The following is a 25,396-nucleotide window of genomic DNA, read 5'->3' as shown; positions in this document are numbered from 1 at the left end:
TTTAGTTCTCGATTATTCACTTTTTACCTTTCTTTGGTGCCTTGGGAATGAGCTAGAACCCTAAGATTTTGCATGAGAGGAGGACTAGCAGCTGCGTTGTACGGGAGAATGTGAAAAGTGTTCATATGTAGTAAAAAACTGAGAAATCCGTCCGTTTTCTTCATTTGTTATCGAATCGACTTAAAGCCAGATCGTCACATTGGCCGCTCTTCTCTCTGAAACGGTTACATTTATCGTCAGCAAAGCTATGTCGCGTGCTGTGGTATGCGGAGACACTAAACGCACCATAGTAGAACACAGAAGAAGGTTCTAACTTGATGTAATAGCCAGTTAGATGCAGTACAATCCAAGATTTATTTATCGATTATTGACTTTTTACCCTTCTTTACTGCCTTGGACATGCGCTAGGACCTTAAGATTTTGCACCAGAGGAGGACTAGCAGCTGCGTTGAACGGGAATGTGAAAAGTGTTCATATGTAGTAAAAAACTGAAAAATCCGTCCGTTTTCTTCATTTATTATCGAATCGACTTAAAGCCAGATCGTCACATTGGCCGCTCTTCTCTCTGAAACGGTTACATTTATCGTCACCAAAGCTATGTCGCGTGCTGCGGTATGCGGAGACACTAAACGCACCATAGTAGAACACAGAAGAAGCTTCTAACTTGATGTAATAGCCAGTTAGAAGCAGTACAATCCAAGATTTATTTATCGATTATTGACTTTTTACCCTTCTTTAGTGCCTTGGACATGAGGTAGGACCTTAAGATTTTGCACCAGAGGAGGACTAGCAGCTGCGTTGAACGGGAGAATGTGAAAAGTGTTTATATTTAGAAAAAACTGAAAAATCCATCCGTTTTCTTCCTTTGTTATCGAATCGACTTAAAGCCATATCGTTACATTGGCCGCTCTTCTCTCTGAAACGGTTACATTTATCGTCAGCAAAGCTATGTCGCGTGCTGTGGTATGCGGAGACACTAAACGCACCATAGTAGAACACAGAAGAAGCTTCTAACTTGATGTAATAGCCAGTTAGAAGCAGTACAATCCAAGATTTATTTATCGATTATTGACTTTTTACCTTTCTTTAGTGCCTTGGACATGAGCTAGGACCTTAAGATTTTGCACCAGAGGAGGACTAGCAGCTGCGTTGAACGGGAGAATGTGAAAAGTGTTTATATTTAGAAAAAACTGAAAAATCCGTCCGTTTTCTTCATTTGTTATCGAATCGACTTAAAGCCATATCGTTACATTGGCCGCTCTTCTCTCTGAAACGGTTACATTTATCGTCAGCAAAGCTATGTCGCGTGCTGTGGTATGCGGAGACACTAACCGCACCATAGTAGAACACAGAAGAAGCTTCTAACTTGATGTAATAGCCAGTTAGAAGCAGTACAATCCAAGATTTATTTATCGATTGTTGACTATTTACCCTTCTTTAGTGCCTTGGACATGAGCTAGGACCTTAAGATTTTGCACCAGAGGAGGACTAGCAGCTGCGTTGAACGGGAGAATGTGAAAAGTGTTTATATTTAGAAAAAACTGAAAAATCCGTCCGTTCTCGTCATTTGTTATCGAATCGACTTAAAGCCAGATCGTCACATTGGCCGCTCTTCTCTCTGAAACGGTTACATTTATCGTCACCAAAGCTATGTCGCGTGCTGCGGTATGCGGAGACACTAAACGCACCATAGTAGAACACAGAAGAAGCTTCTAACTTGATGTAATAGCCAGTTAGAAGCAGTACAATCCAAGATTTATTTATCGATTATTGACTTTTTACCCTTCTTTAGTGCCTTGGACATGAGCTAGGACCTTAAGATTTTGCACCAGAGGAGGAATAGCAGCTGCGTTGAACGGGAGAATGTGAAAAGTGTTTATATTTAGAAAAAACTGAAAAATCCGTCCGTTTTCTTCATTTGTTACCGAATCGACTTAAAGCCATATCGTTACAGTGGCCGCTCTTCTCTCTGAAACGGTTACATTTATCGTCAGCAAAGCGATGTCGCGTGCTGTGGTATGCGGAGAAACTAACCGCACCATAGTAGAACACAGAAGAAGCTTCTAACTTGATGTAATAGCCAGTTAGTAGCAGTACAATCCAAGATTTGTTTATCGATTATTGACCTTTTTACCCTTCTTTAGTGCCTTGGACATGAGCTAGGACCTTAAGATTTGCACCAGAGGAGGACTAGCAGCTGCGTTGAACGGGAGAATGTGAAAAGTGTTTATATTTAGAAAAAACTGAAAAATCCGTCCGTTTTCGTCATTTGTTATCGAATCGACTTAAAGCCATATCGTTACATTGGCCGCTCTTCTCTCTGAAACGGTTACATTTATCGTCAGCAAAGCTATGTCGCGTGCTGTGGTATGCGGAGACACTAAACGCACCGTAGTAGAACACAGAAGAAGCTTCTAACTTGATGTAATAGCCAGTTAGAAGCAGTACAATCCAAGATTTATTTATCGATTATTGACTTTTTACCCTTCTTTAGTGCCTTGGACATGCGCTAGGACCTTAAGATTTTGCACCAGAGGAGGACTAGCAGCTGCGTTGAACGGGAGAATGAGAAAAGTGTTCATATGTAGTAAAAAACTGAGAAATCCGTCCGTTTTCTTCATTTGTTATCGAATCGACTTAAAGGCAAATCGTTACATTGGCCTCTCTTCTCTCTGAAACGGTTACATTTATCGTCAGCAAAGCGATGTCGCGTGCTGCGGTATGCGGAGACACTAAACGCACCATAGTAGAACACAGAAGAAGCTTCTAACTTGATGTAATAGCCAGTTAGAAGCAGTACTATCCAAGATTTATTTATCGATTATTGACTTTTTACCCTTCTTTAGTGCCTTGGACATGAGCTAGGACCTTAAGATTTTGCACCAGAGGAGGACTAGCAGCCGCGTTGCACGGGAGAATGTGAAAAGTGTTCATATGTAGTAAAAAACTGAGAAATCCGTCCGTTTTCTTCATTTGTTATCGAATCGACTTAAAGACATATCGTTACATTGGCCGCTCTTCTCTCTGAAACGGTTACATTTATCGTCAGCAAAGCTATGTAGCGTGCTGTGGTATGCGGAGACACTAAACGCACCATAGTAGAACACAGAAGAAGCTTCTAACTTGATGTAATAGCCAGTTAGAAGCAGTACAATCCAAGATTTATTTATCGATTATTGACTTTTTACCCTTCTTTAGTGCCTTGGACATAAGCTAGGACCTTAAGATTTTGCACCAGAGGAGGACTAGCAGCTGCGTTGAACGGGAGAATGTGAAAAGTGTTTATATTTAGAAAAAACTGAAAAATCCGTCCGTTTTCTTCATTTGTTATCGAAACGACTTAAAGCCATATCGTTACATTGGCCGCTCTTCTCTCTGAAACGTTTACTTTTATCGTCTGCAAAGCTATGTCGCGTGCTGTGGTATGCGAAGACACTAACCGCACCATAGTAGAACACAGAAGAAGCTTCTAACTTGATGTAATAGCCAGTTAGAAGCAGTACAATCGAAGATTTATTTATCGATTATTGACTATTTACCCTTCTTTAGTGCCTTGGACATGAGCTAGGACCTTAAGATTTTGTACCAGAGGAGGACTAGCAGCTGCGTTGCACGGGAGAATGTGAAAAGTGTTTATATTTAGAAAAAACTGAAAAATCCGTCCGTTTTCGTCATTTGTTATCGAATCGACTTAAAGCCAGATCGTCACATTGGCCGCTCTTCTCTCTGAAACGGTTACATTTATCGTCACCAAAGCTATGTCGCGTGCTGCGGTATGCGGAGACACTAAACGCACCATAGTAGAACACAGAAGAAGCTTCTAACTTGATGTAATAGCCAGTTAGAAGCTGTACAATCCAAGATTTATTTATCGATTATTGACTATTTACCCTTCTTTAGTGTCTTGGACATGAGCTAGGACCTTAAGATTTTGCACCAGAGGAGGACTAGCAGCCGCGTTGCACGGGAGAATGTGAAAAGTGTTCATATGTAGTAAAAAACTGAGAAATCCGTCCGTTTTCTTCATTTGATATCGAATCGACTTAAAGCCAGATCGTCACATTGCCCGCTCTTCTCTCTGAAACGGTTACATTTATCGTCAGCAAAGCTATGTCGCGTGCTGTGGTATGCGGAGACACTAAACGCGCCATAGTAGAACACAGAAGAAGGTTCTAACTTGATGTAATAGCCAGTTAGAAGCAGTACAATCCAAGATTTATTTATCGATTATTGACTATTTACCCTTCTTTAGTGCCTTGGACATGAGCTAGGACCTTAAGATTTTGCACCAGAGGAGGACTAGCAGCTGCGTTGAACGGGAGAATGAGAAAAGTGTTCATATGTAGTAAAAAACTGAGAAATCCGTCCGTTTTCTTCATTTATTATCGAATCGACTTAAAGGCAGATCGTTACATTGGCCTCTCTTCTCTCTGAAACGGTTACATTTATCGTCTGCAAAGCTATGTCGCGTGCTGCGGTATGCAGAGACACTAAAAGCAAAATAGTAGAACACAGAAGATGCTTCTAAGTTGATGTTATAGCCAGTAAGAAGCAGTACAATTCAACTTTTAGTTCTCGATTTTTCACTTTTTACCTGACTTTGGTGCCTTGGGCATGAGCTAGAACCCTAAGATTTTGCATGGGAGGAGGACTAGCAGCTGCGTTGCACGGGAGAATGTGAAAAGTGTTCATATGTAGTAAAAAACTGAGAAATCCGTCCGTTTTCTTCATTTGTTATCGAGTCGACTTAAAGCCAGATCGTCACATTGGCCGCTCTTCTCTCTGAAACGGTTACATTTATCGTCAGCAAAGCTATGTCGCGTGCTGTGGTATGCGGAGACACTAAACGCACCATAGTAGAACACAGAAGAAGCTTCTAACTTGATGTAATAGCCAGTTAGAAGCAGTACAATCCAAGATTTATTTATCGATTATTGACTTTTTACCCTTCTTTAGTGCCTTGGACATGCGCTAGGACCTTAAGATTTTGCACCAGAGGAGGACTAGCAGCTGCGTTGAACGGGGAATGTGAAAAGTGTTCATATGTAGTAAAAAACTGAGAAATCCGTCCTTTTTCTTCATTTATTATCGAATCGACTTAAAGCCAGATCGTCACATTGGCCGCTCTTCTCTCTGAAACGGTTACATTTACCGTCACCAAAGCTATGTCGCGTGCTGCGGTATGCGGAGACACTAAACGCACCATAGTAGAACACAGAAGAAGCTTCTAACTTGATGTAATAGCCAGTTAGAAGCAGTACAATCGAAGATTTATTTATCGATTATTGACTTTTTACCCTCTTTAGTGCCTTGGACATGAGCTAGGACCTCAAGATTTTGCACCAGAGGAGGACTAGCAGCTGCGTTGAACGGGAGAATGTGAAAAGTGTTTATATTTAGAAAAAACTGAAAAATCCGTCCGTTTTCTTCATTTGTTATCGAATCGACTTAAAGCCATATCGTTACATTGGACGCTCTTCTCTCTGAAACGGTTACATTTATCGTCAGCAAAGCTATGTCGCGTGCTGTGGTATGCGGAGACACTAAACGCACCATAGTAGAACACAGAAGAAGCTTCTAACTTGATGTAATAGCCAGTTAGAAGCAGTACAATCCAAGATTTATTTATCGATTATTGACTTTTTACCCTTCTTTAGTGCCTTGGACATGAGCTAGGACCTTAAGATTTTGCACCAGAGGAGGACTAGCAACTGCGTTGAACGGGAGAATGTGAAAAGTGTTTATATTTAGAAAAAACTGAAAAATCCGTCCGTTTTCTTCATTTGTTATCGAATCGACTTAAAGCCATATCGTTACATTGGCCGCTCTTCTCTCTGAAACGGTTACATTTATCGTCAGCAAAGCTATGTCGTGTGCTGTGGTATGCGGAGACACTAACCGCACCATAGTAGAACACAGAAGAAGCTTCTAACTTGATGTAATAGCCAGTTAGAAGCAGTACAATCCAAGATTTATTTATCGATTGTTGACTATTTACTCTTCTTTAGTGCCTTGGACATGAGCTAGGACCTTAAGAATTTGCACCAGAGGAGGACTAGCAGCTGCGTTGAACGGGAGAATGTGAAAAGTGTTTATATTTAGAAAAAACTGAAAAATCCACCCGTTTTCGTCATTTGTTATCGAATCGACTTAAAGCCAGATCGTCACATTGGCCGCTCTTCTCTCTGAAACGGTTACATTTATCGTCACCAAAGCTATGTCGCGTGCTGTGGTATCCGGAGACACTAAACGCACCATAGTAGAACACAGAAGAAGCTTCTAACTTGATGTAATAGCCAGTTAGAAGCCGTACAATCCAAGATTTATTTATCGATTATTGACTTTTTACCCTTCTTTAGTGCCTTGGACATGAGCTAGGACCTTAAGATTTTGCACCAGAGGAGAACTAGCAGCTGCGTTGAAAGGGAGAATGTGAAAAGTGTTTATATTTAGAAAAAACTGAAAAATCCGACCGTTTCCTTCATTTGTTATCGAATCGACTTAAAGCCATATCGTTACATTGGCCGCTCTTCTCTCTGAAACGGTTACATATATCGTCACCAAAGCTATGTCGCGTGCTGCGGTATGCGGAGACACTAAACGCACCATAGTAGAACACAGAAGAAGCTTCTAACTTGATGTAATAGCCAGTTAGAAGCAGTACAATCCAAGATTTATCTATCGATTATTGACTATTTACCCTTCTTTAGTGCCTTGGACATGAGCTAGGATCTTAAGATTTTGCACCAGAGGAGGACTAGCAGCTGCGTTGAACGGGAGAATGAGAAAAGTGTTCATATGTAGTAAAAAACTGAGAAATCCGTCCGTTTTCTTCATTTATTATCGAATCGACTTAAAGGCAGATCGTTACATTGGCCTCTCTTCTCTCTGAAACGGTTACATTTATCGTCAGCAAAGCTATGTCGCGTGCTGCGGTATGCAGAGACACTAAAAGTAAAATAGTAGAACACAGAACATGCTTCTAAGTTGATGTTATAGCCAGTAAGAAGCAGTACAATTCAACTTTTAGTTCTCGATTATTCACTTTTTACCTGACTTTGGTGCCTTGGGCATGAGCTAGAACCCTAAGATTTTGCATGAGAGAAGGACTAGCAGCTGCGTTGCACGGGAGAATGTGAAAAGTGTTCATATGTAGTAAAAAACTGAGAAATCCGTCCGTTTTCTTCATTTGTTATCGAGTCGACTTAAAGCCAGATCGTCACATTGGCCGCTCTTCTCTCTGAAACGGTTACATTTATCGTCAGCAAAGCTATGTCGCGTGCTGTGGTATGCGGAGACACTAAACGCACCATAGTAGAACACAGAAGAAGCTTCTAACTTGATGTAATAGCCAGTTAGAAGCAGTACAATCCAAGATTTATTTATCGATTATTGACTTTTTACCCTTCTTTACTGCCTTATACATGCGCTAGGACCTTAAGATTTTGCACCAGAGGAGGACTAGCAGCTGCGTTGAACGGGGAATGTGAAAAGTGTTCATATGTAGTAAAAAACTGAGAAATCCGTCCGTTTTCTTCATTTATTATCGAATCGACTTAAAGCCAGATCGTCACATTGGCCGCTCTTCTCTCTGAAACGGTTACATTTACCGTCACCAAAGCTATGTCGCGTGCTGCGGTATGCGGAGACACTAAACGCACCATAGTAGAACACAGAAGAAGCTTCCAACTTGATGTAATAGCCAGTTAGAAGCAGTACAATCGAAGATTTATTTATCGATTATTGACTTTTTACCCTCTTTAGTGCCTTGGACATGAGCTAGGACCTTAAGATTTTGCACCAGAGGAGGACTAGCAGCTGCGTTGAACGGGAGAATGTGAAAAGTGTTTATATTTAGAAAAAACTGAAAAATCCGTCCGTTTTCTTCATTTGTTATCGAATCGACTTAAAGCCATATCGTTACATTGGACGCTCTTCTCTCTGAAACGGTTACATTTATCGTCAGCAAAGCTATGTCGCGTGCTGTGGTATGCGGAGACACTAAACGCACCATAGTAGAACACAGAAGAAGCTTCTAACTTGATGTAATAGCCAGTTAGAAGCAGTACAATCCAAGATTTATTTATCGATTATTGACTTTTTACCCTTCTTTAGTGCCTTGGACATGAGCTAGGACCTTAAGATTTTGCGCCAGAGGAGGACTAGCAGCTGCGTTGAACGGGAGAATGTGAAAAGTGTTTATATTTAGAAAAAACTGAAAAATCCGTCCGTTTTCTTCATTTGTTATCGAATCGACTTAAAGCCATATCGTTACATTGGCCGCTCTTCTCTCTGAAACGGTTACATTTATCGTCAGCAAAGCTATGTCGTGTGCTGTGGTATGCGGAGACACTAACCGCACCATAGTAGAACACAGAAGAAGCTTCTAACTTGATGTAATAGCCAGTTAGAAGCAGTACAATCCAAGATTTATTTATCGATTGTTGACTATTTACTCTTCTTTAGTGCCTTGGACATGAGCTAGGACCTTAAGAATTTGCACCAGAGGAGGACTAGCAGCTGCGTTGAACGGGAGAATGTGAAAAGTGTTTATATTTAGAAAAAACTGAAAAATCCGTCCGTTTTCGTCATTTGTTATCGAATCGACTTAAAGCCAGATCGTCACATTGGCCGCTCTTCTCTCTGAAACGGTTACATTTATCGTCACCAAAGCTATGTCGCGTGCTGTGGTATGCGGAGACACTAAACGCACCATAGTAGAACACAGAAGAAGCTTCTAACTTGATGTAATAGCCAGTTAGAAGCAGTACAATCCAAGATTTATTTATCGATTATTGACTTATTACCCTTCTTTAGTGCCTTGGACATGAGCTAGGACCTTAAGATTTTGCACCAGAGGAGAACTAGCAGCTGCGTTGAACGGGAGAATGTGAAAAGTGTTTATATTTAGAAAAAACTGAAAAATCCGTCCGTTTTCTTCATTTGTTATCGAATCGACTTAAAGCCATATCGTTACATTGGCCGCTCTTCTCTCTGAAACGGTTACATTTATCGTCAGCAAAGCTATGTCGCGTGCTGTGGTATGCGGAGACACTAACCGCACCATAGTAGAACACAGAAGAAGCTTCTAACTTGATGTAATAGCCAGTTAGAAGCAGTACAATCCAAGATTTATTTATCGATTATTGACTATTTACCCTTCTTTAGTGCCTTGGACATGAGCTAGGACCTTAAGATTTTGCACCAGAGGAGGACTAGCAGCCGCGTTGCACGGGAGAATGTGAAAAGTGTTAATATGTAGTAAAAAACTGAGAAATCCGACTGTTTTCTTCATTTGTTACCGAATTGACTTAAAGCCATATCGTTACATTGGCCGCTCTTCTCTCAGAAACGGTTACATTTATCGTCAGCAAAGCTATGTAGCGTGCTGTGGTATGCGGAGACACTAAACGCACCATAGTAGAACACAGAAGAAGCTTCTAACTTGACGTAATAGCCAGTTAGAAGCAGTACAATCCAAGATTTATTAATCGATTATTGACTTTTTACCCTTCTTTAGTGCCTTGGACATGAGCTAGGACCTTAAGATTTTGCACCAGAGGAGGACTAGCAGCTGCGTTGAACGGGAGAATGTGAAAAGTGTTTATATTTAGAAAAAACTGAAAAATCCGTCCGTTTTCTTCATTTGTTATAGAATCGACTTAAAGCCATATCGTTACATTGGCCGCTCTTCTCTCTGAAACGGTTACATATATCGTCACCAAAGCTATGTCGCGTGCTGCGGTATGCGGAGACACTAAACGCACCATAGTAGAATACAGAAGAAGCTTCTAACTTGATGTAATAGCCAGTTAGAAGCAGTACAATCGAAGATTTATTTATCGATTATTGACTTTTTACCCTTCTTTAGTGCCTTGGACATGAGCTAGGACCTTAAGATTTTGCACCAGAGGAGGACTAGCAGCTGCGTTGAACGGGAGAATGTGAAAAGTGTTTATATTTAGAAAAAACTGAAAAATCCGTCCGTTTTCTTCATTTGTTATCGAATCGACTTAAAGCCATATCGTTACATCGGCCGCTCTTCTCTCTGAAACTGTTACATTTATCGTCAGCAAAGCTATGTTGCGTGCTGTGGTATGCGGAGACACTAAACGCACCATAGTAGAACACAGAAGAAGCTTCTAACTTCATGTAATAGCCAGTTAGAAGCAGTACAATCCAAGATTTATTTATCGATTATTGACTTTTTACCCTTCTTTAGTGCCTTGGACATGAGCTAGGACCTTAAGATTTTGCACCAGAGGAGAAATAGCAGCCGCGTTGCACGGGAGAATGTGAAAAGTGTTCATATGTAGTAAAAAACTGAGAAATCCGTCCGTTTTCTTCATTTGATATCGAATCGACTTAAAGCCAGATCGTCACAATGCCCGCTCTTCTCTCTGAAACGGTTACATTTATCGTCAGCAAAGCTATGTCGCGTGCTGTGGTATGCGGAGACACTAAACGCACCATAGTAGAACACAGAAGAAGCGTTCTAACTTGATGTAATAGCCAGTCCAAGATTTATTTATCGATTATTGACTATTTACCCTTCATTAGTGCCTTGGACATGAGCTAGGACCTTAAGATTTTGCACCAGAGGAGGACTAGCAGCCGCGTTGCACGGGAGAATGAGAAAAGTGTTCATATGTAGTAAAAAACTGAGAAATCCGTCCGTTTTCTTCATTTATTATCGAATCGACTTAAAGGCAGATCGTTACATTGGCCTCTCTTCTCTCTGAAACGGTTACATTTATCGTCAGCAAAGCTATGTCGCGTGCTGCGGTATGCAGAGACACTAAAAGCAAAATAGTAGAACAAAGAAGATGCTTCTAAGTTGATGTTATAGCCAGTAAGAAGCAGTACAATTCAACTTTTAGTTCTCGATTATTCACTTTTTACCTTTCTTTGGTGCCTTGGGCATGAGCTAGAACCCTAAGATTTTGCATGAGAGGAGGACTAGCAGCTGCGTTGCACGGGAGAATGTGAAAAGTGTTCATATGTAGTAAAAAACTGAGAAATCCGTCCGTTTTCTTCATTTGTTATCGAATCGACTTAAAGCCAGATCGTCACATTGGCCGCTCTTCTCTCTGAAACGGTTACATTTATCGTCAGCAAAGCTATGTCGCGTGCTGTGGTATGCGGAGACACTAAACGCACCATAGTAGAACACAGAAGAAGCTTCTAACTTGATGTAATAGCCAGTTAGAAGCAGTACAATCGAAGATTTATTTATCGATTATTGACTTTTTACCCTTCTTTAGTGCCTTGGACATGAGCTAGGACCTTAAGATTTTGCACCAGCGGAGGACTAGCAGCTGCGTTGAACGGGAGAATGTGAAAAGTGTTTATATTTAGAAAAAACTGAAAAATCCGTCCGTTTTCTTCCTTTGTTATCGAATCGACTTAAAGCCATATCGTTACATTGGCCGCTCTTCTCTCTGAAACGGTTACATTTATCGTCAGCAAAGCTATGTCGCGTGCTGTGGTATGCGGAGACACTAAACGCACCATAGTAGAACACAGAAGAAGCTTCTAACTTGATGTAATAGCCAGTTAGAAGCAGTACAATCGAAGATTTATTTATCGATTATTGACTTTTTACCCTTCTTTAGTGCCTTGGACATGAGCTAGGACCTTAAGATTTTGCACCAGAGGAGGACTAGCAGCTGCGTTGAACGGGAGAATGTGAAAAGTGTTTATATTTAGAAAAAACTGAAAAATCCGTCCGTTTTCTTCATTTGTTATCGAATCGACTTAAAGCCATATCGTTACATTGGCCGCTCCTCTCTCTGAAACGGTTACATTTATCGCCAGCAAAGCTATGTCGTGTGCTGTGGTATGCGGAGACACTAACCGCACCATAGTAAAACACAGAAGAAGCTTCTAACTTGATGTAATAGCCAGTTAGAAGCAGTACAATCCAAGATTTATTTATCGATTGTTGACTATTTACCCTTCTTCAGTGCCTTGGACATGAGCTAGGACCTTAAGATTTTGCACCAGAGGAGGACTAGCAGCTGCGTTGAATGGGAGAATGTGAAAAGTGTTTATATTTAGAAAAAACTGAAAAATCCGTCCGTTTTCGTCATTTGTTATCGAATCGACTTAAAGCCAGATCGTCACATTGGCCGCTCTTCTCTCTGAAACGGTTACATTTATCGTCACCAAAGCTATGTCGCGTGCTGCGGTATGCGGAGACACTAAACGCACCATACTAGAACACAGAAGAAGCTTCTAACTTGATGTAATAGCCAGTTAGAAGCAGTACAATCGAAGATTTATTTATCGATTATTGACTTTTTACCCTTCTTTAGTGCCTTGGACATGAGCTAGGACCTTAAGATTTTGCACCAGAGGAGGACTAGCAGCTGCGTTGAACGGGAGAATGTGAAAAGTGTTTATATTTAGAAAAAACTGAAAAATCCGTCCGTTTTCTTCCTTTGTTATCGAATCGACTTAAAGCCATATCGTTACATTGGCCGCTCTTCTCTCTGAAACGGTTACATTTATCGTCACCAAAGCTATGTCGCGTGCTGTGGTATGCGGAGACACTAAACGCACCATAGTAGAACACAGAAGAAGCTTCTAACTTGATGTAATAGCCAGTTAGAAGCAGTACAATCCAAGATTTATTTATCGATTATTGACTTTTTACCCTTCTTTAGTGCCTTGGACATGCGCTAGGACCTTAAGATTTTGCACCAGAGGAGGACTAGCAGCTGCGTTGAACGGGGAATGTGAAAAGTGTTCATATGTAGTAAAAAACTGAGAATTCCGTCCGTTTTCTTCATTTATTATCGAATCGACTTAAAGCCAGATCGTCACATTGGCCGCTCTTCTCTCTGAAACGGTTACATTTATCGTCACCAAAACTACGTCGCGTGCTGTGGTATGCGGAGACACTAAACGCACAATAGTAGAACACAGAAGAAGCTTCTAACTTGATGTAATAGCCAGTTAGAAGCAGTACAATCCAAGATTTATTTATCGATTATTGACTTTTTACCCTTCTTTAGTGCCTTGGACATGAGCTAGGACCTTAAGATTTTGCACCAGAGGAGGACTAGCAGCTGCGTTGAACGGGAGAATGTGAAAAGTGTTCATATGTAGTAAAAAACTGAGAAATCCCTCCGTTTTCTTCATTTATTATCGAATCGACTTAAAGCCATATCGTTACATTGGCCGCTCTTCTCTCTGAGACGGTTACATTTATCGTCTGCAAAGCTATGTCGCGTGCTGAGGTATGCAGAGACACTAAAAGCAAAATAGTAGAACACAGAAGATGCTTCTAAGTTGATGTTATAGCCAGTAAGAAGCAGTACAATTCAACTTTTAGTTCTCGATTATTCACTTTTTACCTTTCTTTGGTGCCTTGGGCATGAGCTAGAACCCTAAGATTTTGCATGAGAGGAGGACTAGCAGCTGCGTTGCACGGGAGAATGTGAAAAGTGTTCATATGTAGTAAAAAACTGAGAAATCCGTCCGTTTTCTTCATTTGTTATCGAATCGACTTAAAGCCAGATCGTCACATTGGCCGCTCTTCTCTCTGAAACGGTTACATTTATCGTCACCAAAACTACGTCGCGTGCTGTGGTATGCGGAGACACTAAACGCACCATAGTAGAACACAGAAGAAGCTTCTAACTTGATGTAATAGCCAGTTAGAAGCAGTACAATCCAAGATTTATTTATCGATTATTGACTTTTTACCCTTCTTTACTGCCTTGGACATGCGCTAGGACCTTAAGATTTTGCACCAGAGGAGGACTAGCAGCTGCGTTGAACGGGGAATGTGAAAAGTGTTCATATGTAGTAAAAAACTGAGAAATCCGTCCGTTTTCTTCATTTATTATCGAATCGACTTAAAGACAGATCGTCACATTGGCCGCTCTTCTCTCTGAAACGGTTACATTTATCGTCACCAAAGCTATGTCGCGTGCTGCGGTATGCGGAGACACTAAACGCACCATAGTAGAACACAGAAGAAGCTTCTAACTTGATGTAATAGCCAGTTAGAAGCAGTACAATCGAAGATTTATTTATCGATTATTGACTTTTTACCCTTCTTTAGTGCCTTGGACATGAGCTAGGACCTTAAGATTTTGCACCAGAGGAGGACTAGCAGCTGCGTTGAACGGGAGAATGTGAAAAGTGTTTATATTTAGAAAAAACTGAAAAATCCGTCCGTTTTCTTCCTTTGTTATCGAATCGACTTAAAGCCATATCGTTACATTGGCCGCTCTTCTCTCTGAAACGGTTACATTTATCGTCAGCAAAGCTATGTCGCGTGCTGTGGTATGCGGAGACACTAAACGCACCATAGTAGAACACAGAAGAAGCTTCTAACTCGATGTAATAGCCGGTTAGAAGCAGTACAATCCAAGATTTATTTATCGATTATTGACTTTTTACCCTTCTTTAGTGCCTTGGACATGAGCTAGGACCTTAAGATTTTGCACCAGAGGAGGACTAGCTGCTGCGTTGAACGGGAGAATGTGAAAAGTGTTTATATTTAGAAAAAACTGAAAAATCCGTCCGTTTTCTTCATTTGTTATCGAATCGACTTAAAGCCATATCGTTACATTGGCCGCTCTTCTCTCTGAAACGGTTACATTTATCGTCAGCAAAGCTATGTCGCGTGCTGTGGTATGCGGAGACACTAAACGCACCATAGTAGAACACAGAAGAAGCTTCTAACTTGATGTAATAGCCAGTTAGAAGCAGTACAATCCAAGATTTATTTATCGATTATTGACTTTTTACCCTTCTTTAGTGCCTTGGACATGAGCTAGGACCTTAAGATTTTGCACCAGAGGAGGACTAGCAGCTGCGTTGAACGGGAGAATGTGAAAAGTGTTTATATTTAGAAAAAACTGAAAAATCCGTCCGTTTTCTTCCTTTGTTATCGAATCGACGTAAAGCCATATCGTTACATTGGCCGCTCTTCTCTCTGAAACGGTTACATTTATCGTCAGCAAAGCTATGTCGCGTGCTGTGGTATGCGGAGACACTAAACGCACCATAGTAGAACACAGAAGAAGCTTCTAACTCGATGTAATAGCCGGTTAGAAGCAGTACAATCCAAGATTTATTTATCGATTATTGACTTTTTACCCTTCTTTAGTGCCTTGGACATGAGCTAGGACCTTAAGATTTTGCACCAGAGGAGGACTAGCTGCTGCGTTGAACGGGAGAATGTGAAAAGTGTTTATATTTAGAAAAAACTGAAAAATCCGTCCGTTTTCTTCATTTGTTATCGAATCGACTTAAAGCCATATCGTTACATTGGCCGCTCCTCTCTCTGAAACGGTTACATTTATCGCCAGCAAAGCTATGTCGTGTGCTGTGGTATGCGGAGACACTAACCGCACCATAGTAAAACACAGAAGAAGCTTCTAACTTGATGTAATAGCCAGTTAGAAGCAGTACAATCCAAGATTTATTTATCGATTGTTGACTATTTACCCTTCTTCAGTGCCTTGGACATGAGCTAGGACCTTAAGATTTTGCACCAGAGGAGGACTAGCAGCTGCGTTGAATGGGAGAATGTGAAAAGTGTTTATATTTAGAAAAAACTGAAAAATCCGTCCGTTTTCGTCATTTGTTATCGAATCGACTTAAAGCCAGATCGTCACATTGGCCGCTCTTCTCTCTGAAACGGTTACATTTATCGTCACCAAAGCTATGTCGCGTGCTGCGGTATGCGGAGACACTAAACGCACCATACTAGAACACAGAAGAAGCTTCTAACTTGATGTAATAGCCAGTTAGAAGCAGTACAATCGAAGATTTATTTATCGATTATTGACTTTTTACCCTTCTTTAGTGCCTTGGACATGAGCTAGGACCTTAAGATTTTGCACCAGAGGAGGACTAGCAGCTGCGTTGAACGGGGAATGTGAAAAGTGTTCATATGTAGTAAAAAACTGAGAATTCCGTCCGTTTTCTTCATTTATTATCGAATCGACTTAAAGCCAGATCGTCACATTGGCCGCTCTTCTCTCTGAAACGGTTACATTTATCGTCACCAAAACTACGTCGCGTGCTGTGGTATGCGGAGACACTAAACGCACAATAGTAGAACACAGAAGAAGCTTCTAACTTGATGTAATAGCCAGTTAGAAGCAGTACAATCCAAGATTTATTTATCGATTATTGACTTTTTACCCTTCTTTAGTGCCTTGGACATGAGCTAGGACCTTAAGATTTTGCACCAGAGGAGGACTAGCAGCTGCGTTGAACGGGAGAATGTGAAAAGTGTTCATATGTAGTAAAAAACTGAGAAATCCCTCCGTTTTCTTCATTTATTATCGAATCGACTTAAAGCCATAATGTTACATTGGCCGCTCTTCTCTCTGAGACGGTTACATTTATCGTCTGCAAAGCTATGTCGCGTGCTGACGTATGCAGAGACACTAAAAGCAAAATAGTAGAACACAGAAGATGCTTCTAAGTTGATGTTATAGCCAGTAAGAAGCAGTACAATTCAACTTTTAGTTCTCGATTATTCACTTTTTACCTTTCTTTGGTGCCTTGGGCATGAGCTAGAACCCTAAGATTTTGCATGAGAGGAGGACTAGCAGCTGCGTTGCACGGGAGAATGTGAAAAGTGTTCATATGTAGTAAAAAACTGAGAAATCCGTCCGTTTTCTTCATTTGTTATCGAATCGACTTAAAGCCAGATCGTCACATTGGCCGCTCTTCTCTCTGAAACGGTTACATTTATCGTCACCAAAACTACGTCGCGTGCTGTGGTATGCGGAGACACTAAAGGCACCATAGTAGAACACAGAAGAAGCTTCTAACTTGATGTAATAGCCAGTTAGAAGCAGTACAATCCAAGATTTATTTATCGATTATTGACTTTTTACCCTTCTTTACTGCCTTGGACATGAGCTAGGACCTTAAGATTTTGCACCAGAGGAGGACTAGCAGCTGCGTTGAACGGGGAATGTGAAAAGTGTTCATATGTAGTAAAAAACTGAGAAATCCGTCCGTTTTCTTCATTTATTATCGAATCGACTTAAAGCCAGATCGTCACATTGGCCGCTCTTCTCTCTGAAACGGTTACATTTATCGTCACCAAAGCTATGTCGCGTGCTGCGGTATGCGGAGACACTAAACGCACCATAGTAGAACACAGAAGAAGCTTCTAACTTGATGTAATAGCCAGTTAGAAGCAGTACAATCGAAGATTTATTTATCGATTATTGACTTTTTACCCTTCTTTAGTGCCTTGGACATGAGCTAGGACCTTAAGATTTTGCACCAGAGGAGGACTAGCAGCTGCGTTGAACGGGAGAATGTGAAAAGTGTTTATATTTAGAAAAAACTGAAAAATCCGTCCGTTTTCTTCCTTTGTTATCGAATCGACTTAAAGCCATATCGTTACATTGGCCGCTCTTCTCTCTGAAACGGTTACATTTATCGTCAGCAAAGCTATGTCGCGTGCTGTGGTATGCGGAGACACTAAACGCACCATAGTAGAACACAGAAGAAGCTTCTAACTCGATGTAATAGCCGGTTAGAAGCAGTACAATCCAAGATTTATTTATCGATTATTGACTTTTTACCCTTCTTTAGTGCCTTGGACATGAGCTAGGACCTTAAGATTTTGCACCAGAGGAGGACTAGCAGCTGCGTTGAACGGGAGACTGTGAAAAGTGTTTATATTTAGAAAAAACTGAAAAATCCGTCCGTTTTAGTCATTTGTTATCGAATCGACTTAAAGCCAGATCGTCACATTGGCCGCTCTTCTCTCTGAAACGGTTACATATATCGTCACCAAAGCTATGTCGCGTGCTGCGGTATGCGGAGACACTAAACGCACCATAGTAGAACACAGAAGAAGCTTCTAACTTGATGTAATAGCCAGTTAGAAGCAGTACAATCCAAGATTTATTTATCGATTATTGACTTTTTACCCTTCTTTAGTGCCTTGGACATGAGCTAGGACCTTAAGATTTTGCACCAGAGGAGGACTAGCAGCTGCGTTGAACGGGAGAATGTGAAAAGTGTTTATATTTAGAAAAAACTGAAAAATCCGTCCGTTTTCTTCCTTTGTTATCGAATCGACTTAAAGCCATATCGTTACATTGGCCGCTCTTCTCTCTGTTACGGTTACATTTATCGTCAGCAAAGCTATGTCGCGTGCTGTGGTATGCGGAGACACTAAACGCACCATAGTAGAACACAGAAGAAGCTTCTAACTTGATGTAATAGCCAGTTAGAAGCAGTACAATCCAAGATTTATTTATCGATTATTGACTTTTTACCCTTCTTTAGTGCCTTGGACATGCGCTACGACCTTAAGATTTTGCACCAGAGGAGGACTAGCAGCTGCGTTGAACGGGGAATGTGAAAAGTGTTCATATGTAGTAAAAAACTGAGAAATCCGTCCGTTTTCTTCATGTATTATCGAATCGACTTAAAGCCAGATCGTCACATTGGCCGCTCTTCTCTCTGAAACGGTTACATTTATCGTCACCAAAACTATGTCGCGTGCTGTGGTATGCGGAGACACTAAACGCACCATAGTAGAACACAGAAGAAGCTTCTAACTTGATGTAATAGCCAGTTAGAAGCAGTACAATCCAAGATTTATTTATCGATTATTGACTTTTTACCCTTCTTTAGTGCCTTGGACATGAGCTAGGACCTTAAGATTTTGCACCAGAGGAGGACTAGCAGCTGCGTTGAACGGGAGAATGTGAAAAGTGTTCATATGTAGTAAAAAACTGAGAAATCCCTCCGTTTTCTTCATTTATTATCGAATCGACTTAAAGCCATATCGTTACATTCCCCGCTCTTCTCTCTGAGACGGTTACATTTATCGTCTGCAAAGCTATGTCGCGTGCTGCGGTATGCGGAGAAACTAACCGCACCATAGTAGAACACAGAAGAAGCTTCTAACTTGATGTAATAGCCAGTTAGAAGCAGTACAATCCAAGATTTAGTTATCGATTATTGACTTTTTACCCTTCTGTAGTGCCTTGGGCATGAGCTAGGACCTAAGATTTTGCACCAGAGGAGGACTAGCAGCTGCGTTGAACGGAAGAATGTGAAAAGTGTTCATCTGTAGTAAAAAACTGAGAAATCCGTCCGTTTTCTTCATTTGTTATCGAATCGACTTAAAGCAATATCGTTACATTGGCCGCTCTTCTCTCTGAAACGGTTACATTTATCGTCAGCAAAGATATGTCGCGTGCTGTGGTATGCGGAGACACTAACCGCACCATAGTAGAAGACAGAAGAAGCTTCTAACTTGATGTAATAGCCAGTTAGAAGCAGTACAATCCAAGATTTATTTATCGATTATTGACTTTTTACCCTTCTTTAGTGCCTTGGACATGCGCTACGACCTTAAGATTTTGCACCAGAGGAGGACTAGCAGCTGCGTTGAACGGGGAATGTGAAAAGTGTTCATATGTAGTAAAAAACTGAGAAATCCGTCCGTTTTTTTCGTTTATTATCGAATCGACTTAAAGGCAGATCGTTACATTGGCCGTTCTTCTCACTGAAACGGTTGTACTTATCGTCTGCAAAGCTATGTCGCGTGCTGAGGTATGCGGAGACACTAAAAGCACCATAGTAGAACACAGATGAAGCTTCTAAGTTGTTGTAATAGCCATTAAGAAGTAGTACAATTCAAGTTTTAGGTATCGATTATTGACTTTTTAGCTGGCTTTGGTGCCTTGGACATGAGCTAGGACCTTAATATTCTGCATGAAACGAGGACTAGCACCGCAGTTGCACGGGCGAATGTGAAAAGTGTTCATATGTAGTAAAAACCTGAGAAATTTGTCCGTTTTCGTCATTTGTTATCGAATCGACTTAAAGCCAGATCGTCACATTGGCCACTTTTCTCCCTGAAACGGTTACATTTATCGTCTGCAAAGCTATGTCGCGTGCTGCGGTATGCAGAGACACTAAAAGCAAAATATAGAACACAGAAGATGCTTCTAAGTTGACGTTATAGCCAGTAAGAAGCAGTACAATTCAACTTTTAGTTCTCGATTATTCACTTTTTACCCTTCTTTAGTGCCTTGGACATGAGCTAGGACCTTAAGATTTTGCACCAGAGGAGGACTAGCAGCTGCGTTGAACGGGAGAATGTGAAAAGTGTTCATATATAGTAAAAAACTGAGAAATCCGTCCGTTTTCTTCATTTATTATCGAATCGACTTAAAGCCATAACGTTACATTGGCCGCTCTTCTCTCTGAGGCGGTTACATTTATCGTCTGCAAAGCTATGTCGCGTGCTGCGGTATGCGGAGAAAGTAACCGCACCATAGTAGACCACAGAAGAAGCTTCTAACTTGATGTAATAGCCAGTTAGAAGCAGTACAATCCAAGGTTTAGTTATCGATTATTGACTTTTTACCCTTCTTTAGTGCCTTGGACATGAGCTAGGACCTTAAGATTTTGCACCAGAGGAGGCCTAGCAGCTGCGTTGAACGGGAGAATGTGAAAAGTGTTCATATGTAGTAAAAAACTGAGAAATCCCTCCGTTTTCTTCATTTATTATCGAATCGACTTAAAGCCATATCGTTACATTGGCCGCTCTTCTCTCTGAGACGGTTACATTTATCGTCTGCAAAGCTATGTCGCGTGCTGCGGTATGCGGAGAAACTAACCGCACCATAGTAGAACACAGAAGAAGCTTCTAACTTGATGTAATAGCCAGTTAGAAGCAGTACAATCCAAGATTTATTTATCGATTATTGACTTTTTACCCTTCTTTAGTGCCTTGGACATGCGCTAGGACCTTAAGATTTTGCACCAGAGGAGGACTAGCAGCTGCGTTGAACGGGGAATGTGAAAAGTGTTCATATGTAGTAAAAAACTGAGAAATCCGTCCGTTTTTTTCGTTTATTATCGAATCGACTTAAAGGCAGATCGTTACATTGGCCGCTCTTCTCACTGAAACGGTTGTACTTATCGTCAGCAAAGCTATGTCGCGTGCTGAGGTATGCGGAGACACTAAAAGCACCATAGTAGAACACAGATGAAGCTTCTAAGTTGTTGTAATAGCCATTAAGAAGTAGTACAATTCAAGTTTTAGGTATCGATTATTGACTTTTTAGCTGGCTTTGGTGCCTTGGACATGAGCTAGGACCTTAATATTCAGCATGAAACGAGGACTAGCACCGCAGTTGCACGGGCGAATGTGAAAAGTGTTCATATGTAGTAAAAACCTGAGAAATTTGTCCGTTTTCGTCATTTGTTATCGAATCGACTTAAAGCCAGATCGTCACATTGGCCACTTTTCTCCCTGAAACGGTTACATTTATCGTCTGCAAAGCTATGTCGCGTGCTGCGGTATGCAGAGACACTAAAAGCAAAATATAGAACACAGAAGATGCTTCTAAGTTGACGTTATAGCCAGTAAGAAGCAGTACAATTCAACTTTTAGTTCTCGATTATTCACTTTTTACCCTTCTTTAGTGCCTTGGACATGAGCTAGGACCTTAAGATTTTGCACCAGAGGAGGACTAGCAGCTGCGTTGAACGGGAGAATGTGAAAAGTGTTCATGTGTAGTAAAAAACTGAGAAATCCGTCCGTTTTCTTCATTTATTATCGAATCGACTTAAAGCCATATCGTTACATTGTCCGCTCTTCTCTCTGAGACGGTTACATTTATCGTCTGCAAAGCTATGTCGCGTGCTGCGGTATGCGGAGAAACTAAGCGCACCATAGTAGAACACAGAAGAAGCTTCTAACTTGATGTAATAGCCAGTTAGAAGCAGTACAATCCAAGATTTATTTATCGAATATTGACTTTTTACCCTTCTTTAGTGCCTTGGACATGAGCTAGGACCTTAAGATTTTGCACCAGAGGAGGACTAGCTGCTGCGTTGAACGGGAGAATGTGAAAAGTGTTTATATTTAGAAAAAACTGAAAAATCCGTCCGTTTTCTTCATTTGTTATCGAATCGACTTAAAGCCATATCGTTACATTGGCCGCTCTTCTCTCTGAAACGGTTACATTTATCGTCAGCAAAGCTATGTCGTGTGCTGTGGTATGCGGAGACACTAACCGCACCATAGTAGAACACAGAAGAAGCTTCTAACTTGATGTAATAGCCAGTTAGAAGCAGTACAATCCAAGATTTATTTATCGATTGTTGACTATTTACCCTTCTTTAGTGCCTTGGACATGAGCTAGGACCTTAAGATTTTGCACCAGAGGAGGACTAGCAGCTGCGTTGAACGGGAGAATGTGAAAAGTGTTTATATTTAGAAAAAACTGAAAAATCCGTCCGTTTTCTTCCTTTGTTATCGAATCGACTTAAAGCCATATCGTTACATTGGCCGCTCTTCTCTCTGAAACGGTTACATTTATCGTCAGCAAAGCTATGTCGCGTGCTGTGGTATGCGGAGACACTAAACGCACCATAGTAGAACACAGAAGAAGCTTCTAACTTGATGTAATAGCCAGTTAGAAGCAGTACAATCCAAGATTTATTTATCGATTATTGACTTTTTACCCTTCTTTAGTGCCTTGGACATGCGCTACGACCTTACGATTTTGCACCAGAGGAGGACTAGCAGCTGCGTTGAACGGGGAATGTGAAAAGTGTTCATATGTAGTAAAAAACTGAGAAATCCGTCCGTTTTCTTCATTTATTATCGAATCGACTTAAAGCCAGATCGTCACATTGGCCGCTCTTCTCTCTGAAACGGTTACATTTATCGTCACCAAAACTATGTCGCGTGCTGTGGTATGCGGAGACACTAAACGCACCATAGTAGAACACAGAAGAAGCTTCTAACTTGATGTAATAGCCAGTTAGAAGCAGTACAATCCAAGATTTATTTATCGATTATTGACTTTTTACCCTTCTTTAGTGCCTTGGACATGAGCTAGGACCTTAAGATTTTGCACCAGAGGAGGACTAGCAGCTGCGTTGAACGGGAGAATGTGAAAAGTGTTCATATGTAGTAAAAAACTGAGAAATCCCTCCGTTTTCTTCATTTATTATCGAATCGACTTAAAGCCATATCGTTACATTGGCCGCTCTTCTCTCTGAGACGGTTACATTTATCGTCTGCAAAGCTATGTCGCGTGCTGCGGTATGCGGAGAAACTAACCGCACCATAGTAGAACACAGAAGAAGCTTCTAACTTGATGTAATAGCCAGTTAGAAGCAGTACAATCCAAGATTTAGTTATCGATTATTGACTTTTTACCCTTCTGTAGTGCCTTGGGCATGAGCTAGGACCTAAGATTTTGCACCACAGGAGGACTAGCAGCTGCGTTGAACGGAAGAATGTGAAAAGTGTTCATCTGTAGTAAAAAACTGAGAAATCCGTCCGTTTTCTTCATTTGTTATCGAATCGACTTAAAGCAATATCGTTACATTGGCCGCTCTTCTCTCTGAAACGGTTACATTTATCGTCAGCAAAGATATGTCGCGTGCTGTGGTATGCGGAGACACTAACCGCACCATAGTAGAAGACAGAAGAAGCTTCTAACTTGATGTAATAGCCAGTTAGAAGCAGTACAATCCAAGATTTAATTATCGATTATTGACTTTTTACCCTTCTTTAGTGCCTTGGACATGCGCTACGACCTTAAGATTTTGCACCAGAGGAGGACTAGCAGCTGCGTTGAACGGGGAATGTGAAAAGTGTTCATATGTAGTAAAAAACTGAGAAATCCGTCCGTTTTTTTCGTTTATTATCGAATCGACTTAAAGGCAGATCGTTACATTGGCCGCTCTTCTCACTGAAACGGTTGTACTTATCGTCTGCAAAGCTATGTCGCGTGCTGAGGTATGCGGAGACACTAAAAGCACCATAGTAGAACACAGATGAAGCTTCTAAGTTGTTGTAATAGCCATTAAGAAGTAGTACAATTCAAGTTTTAGGTATCGATTATTGACTTTTTAGCTGGCTTTGGTGCCTTGGACATGAGCTAGGACCTTAATATTCTGCATGAAACGAGGACTAGCACCGCAGTTGCACGGGCGAATGTGAAAAGTGTTCATATGTAGTAAAAACCTGAGAAATTTGTCCGTTTTCGTCATTTGTTATCGAATCGACTTAAAGCCAGATCGTCACATTGGCCACTTTTCTCCCTGAAACGGTTACATTTATCGTCTGCAAAGCTATGTCGCGTGCTGCGGTATGCAGAGACACTAAAAGCAAAATATAGAACACAGAAGATGCTTCTATGTTGACGTTATAGCCAGTAAGAAGCAGTACAATTCAACTTTTAGTTCTCGATTATTCACTTTTTACCCTTCTTTAGTGCCTTGGACATGAGCTAGGACCTTAAGATTTTGCACCAGAGGAGGACTAGCAGCTGCGTTGAACGGGAGAATGTGAAAAGTGTTCATATATAGTAAAAAACTGAGAAATCCCTCCGTTTTCTTCATTTATTATCGAATCGACTTAAAGCCATATCATTACATTGGCCGCTCTTCTCTCTGAGACGGTTACATTTATCGTCTGCAAAGCTATGTCGCGTGCTGCGGTATGCGGAGAAACTAACCGCACCATAGTAGAACACAGAAGAAGCTTCTAACTTGATGTAATAGCCAGTTAGAAGCAGTACAATCCAAGATTTAGTTATCGATTATTGACTTTTTACCCTTCTTTAGTGCCTTGGGCATGAGCTAGGACCTTAAGATTTTGCACCAGAGGAGGACTAGCAGCTGCGTTGAACGGGAGAATGTGAAAAGTGTTCATACGTAGTAAAAAACTTAGGAATCCGTCCGTTTTCTTCATTTATTATCGAATCGACTTAAAGCCATAACGTTACATTGGCCGCTCTTCTGTCTTAGACGGTTACATTTATCGTCTGCAAAGCTATGTCGCGTGCTGCTGTATGCGGAGAAACTAACCGCACCATAGTAGAACACAGAAGAAGCTTCTATCTTGATGTAATAGCCAGTTAGAAGCAGTACAATCCAAGATTTATTTATCGATTATTGACTTTTTACCCTTCTTTAGTGCCTTGGACATGCGCTACGACCTTAAGATTTTGCACCAGAGGAGGACTAGCAGCTGCGTTGAACGGGGAATGTGAAAAGTGTTCATATGTAGTAAAAAACTGAGAAATCCGTCCGTTTTTTTCGTTTTTATCGAATCGACTTAAAGGCAGATCGTTACATTGGCCGCTCTTCTCACTGAAACGGTTCTACTTATCGTCTGCAAAGCTATGTCGCGTGCTGAGGTATGCGGAGACACTAAAAGCACCATAGTAGAACACAGATGAAGCTTCTAAGTTGTTGTAATAGCCATTAAGAAGTAGTACAATTCAAGTTTTAGGTATCGATTATTGACTTTTTAGCTGGCTTTGGTGCCTTGGACATGAGCTAGGACTTTAATATTCTGCATGAAACGAGGACTAGCACCGCAGTTGCACGGGCGAATGTGAAAAGT

This window comes from Schistocerca gregaria, unplaced genomic scaffold (assembly GCF_023897955.1).
Source record: "Schistocerca gregaria isolate iqSchGreg1 unplaced genomic scaffold, iqSchGreg1.2 ptg000378l, whole genome shotgun sequence".
Taxonomy (NCBI): domain Eukaryota; kingdom Metazoa; phylum Arthropoda; class Insecta; order Orthoptera; family Acrididae; genus Schistocerca; species Schistocerca gregaria.
The sequence above is the reverse complement of the archived record's forward strand: the minus strand, read 5'-3'. Positions refer to the sequence as shown.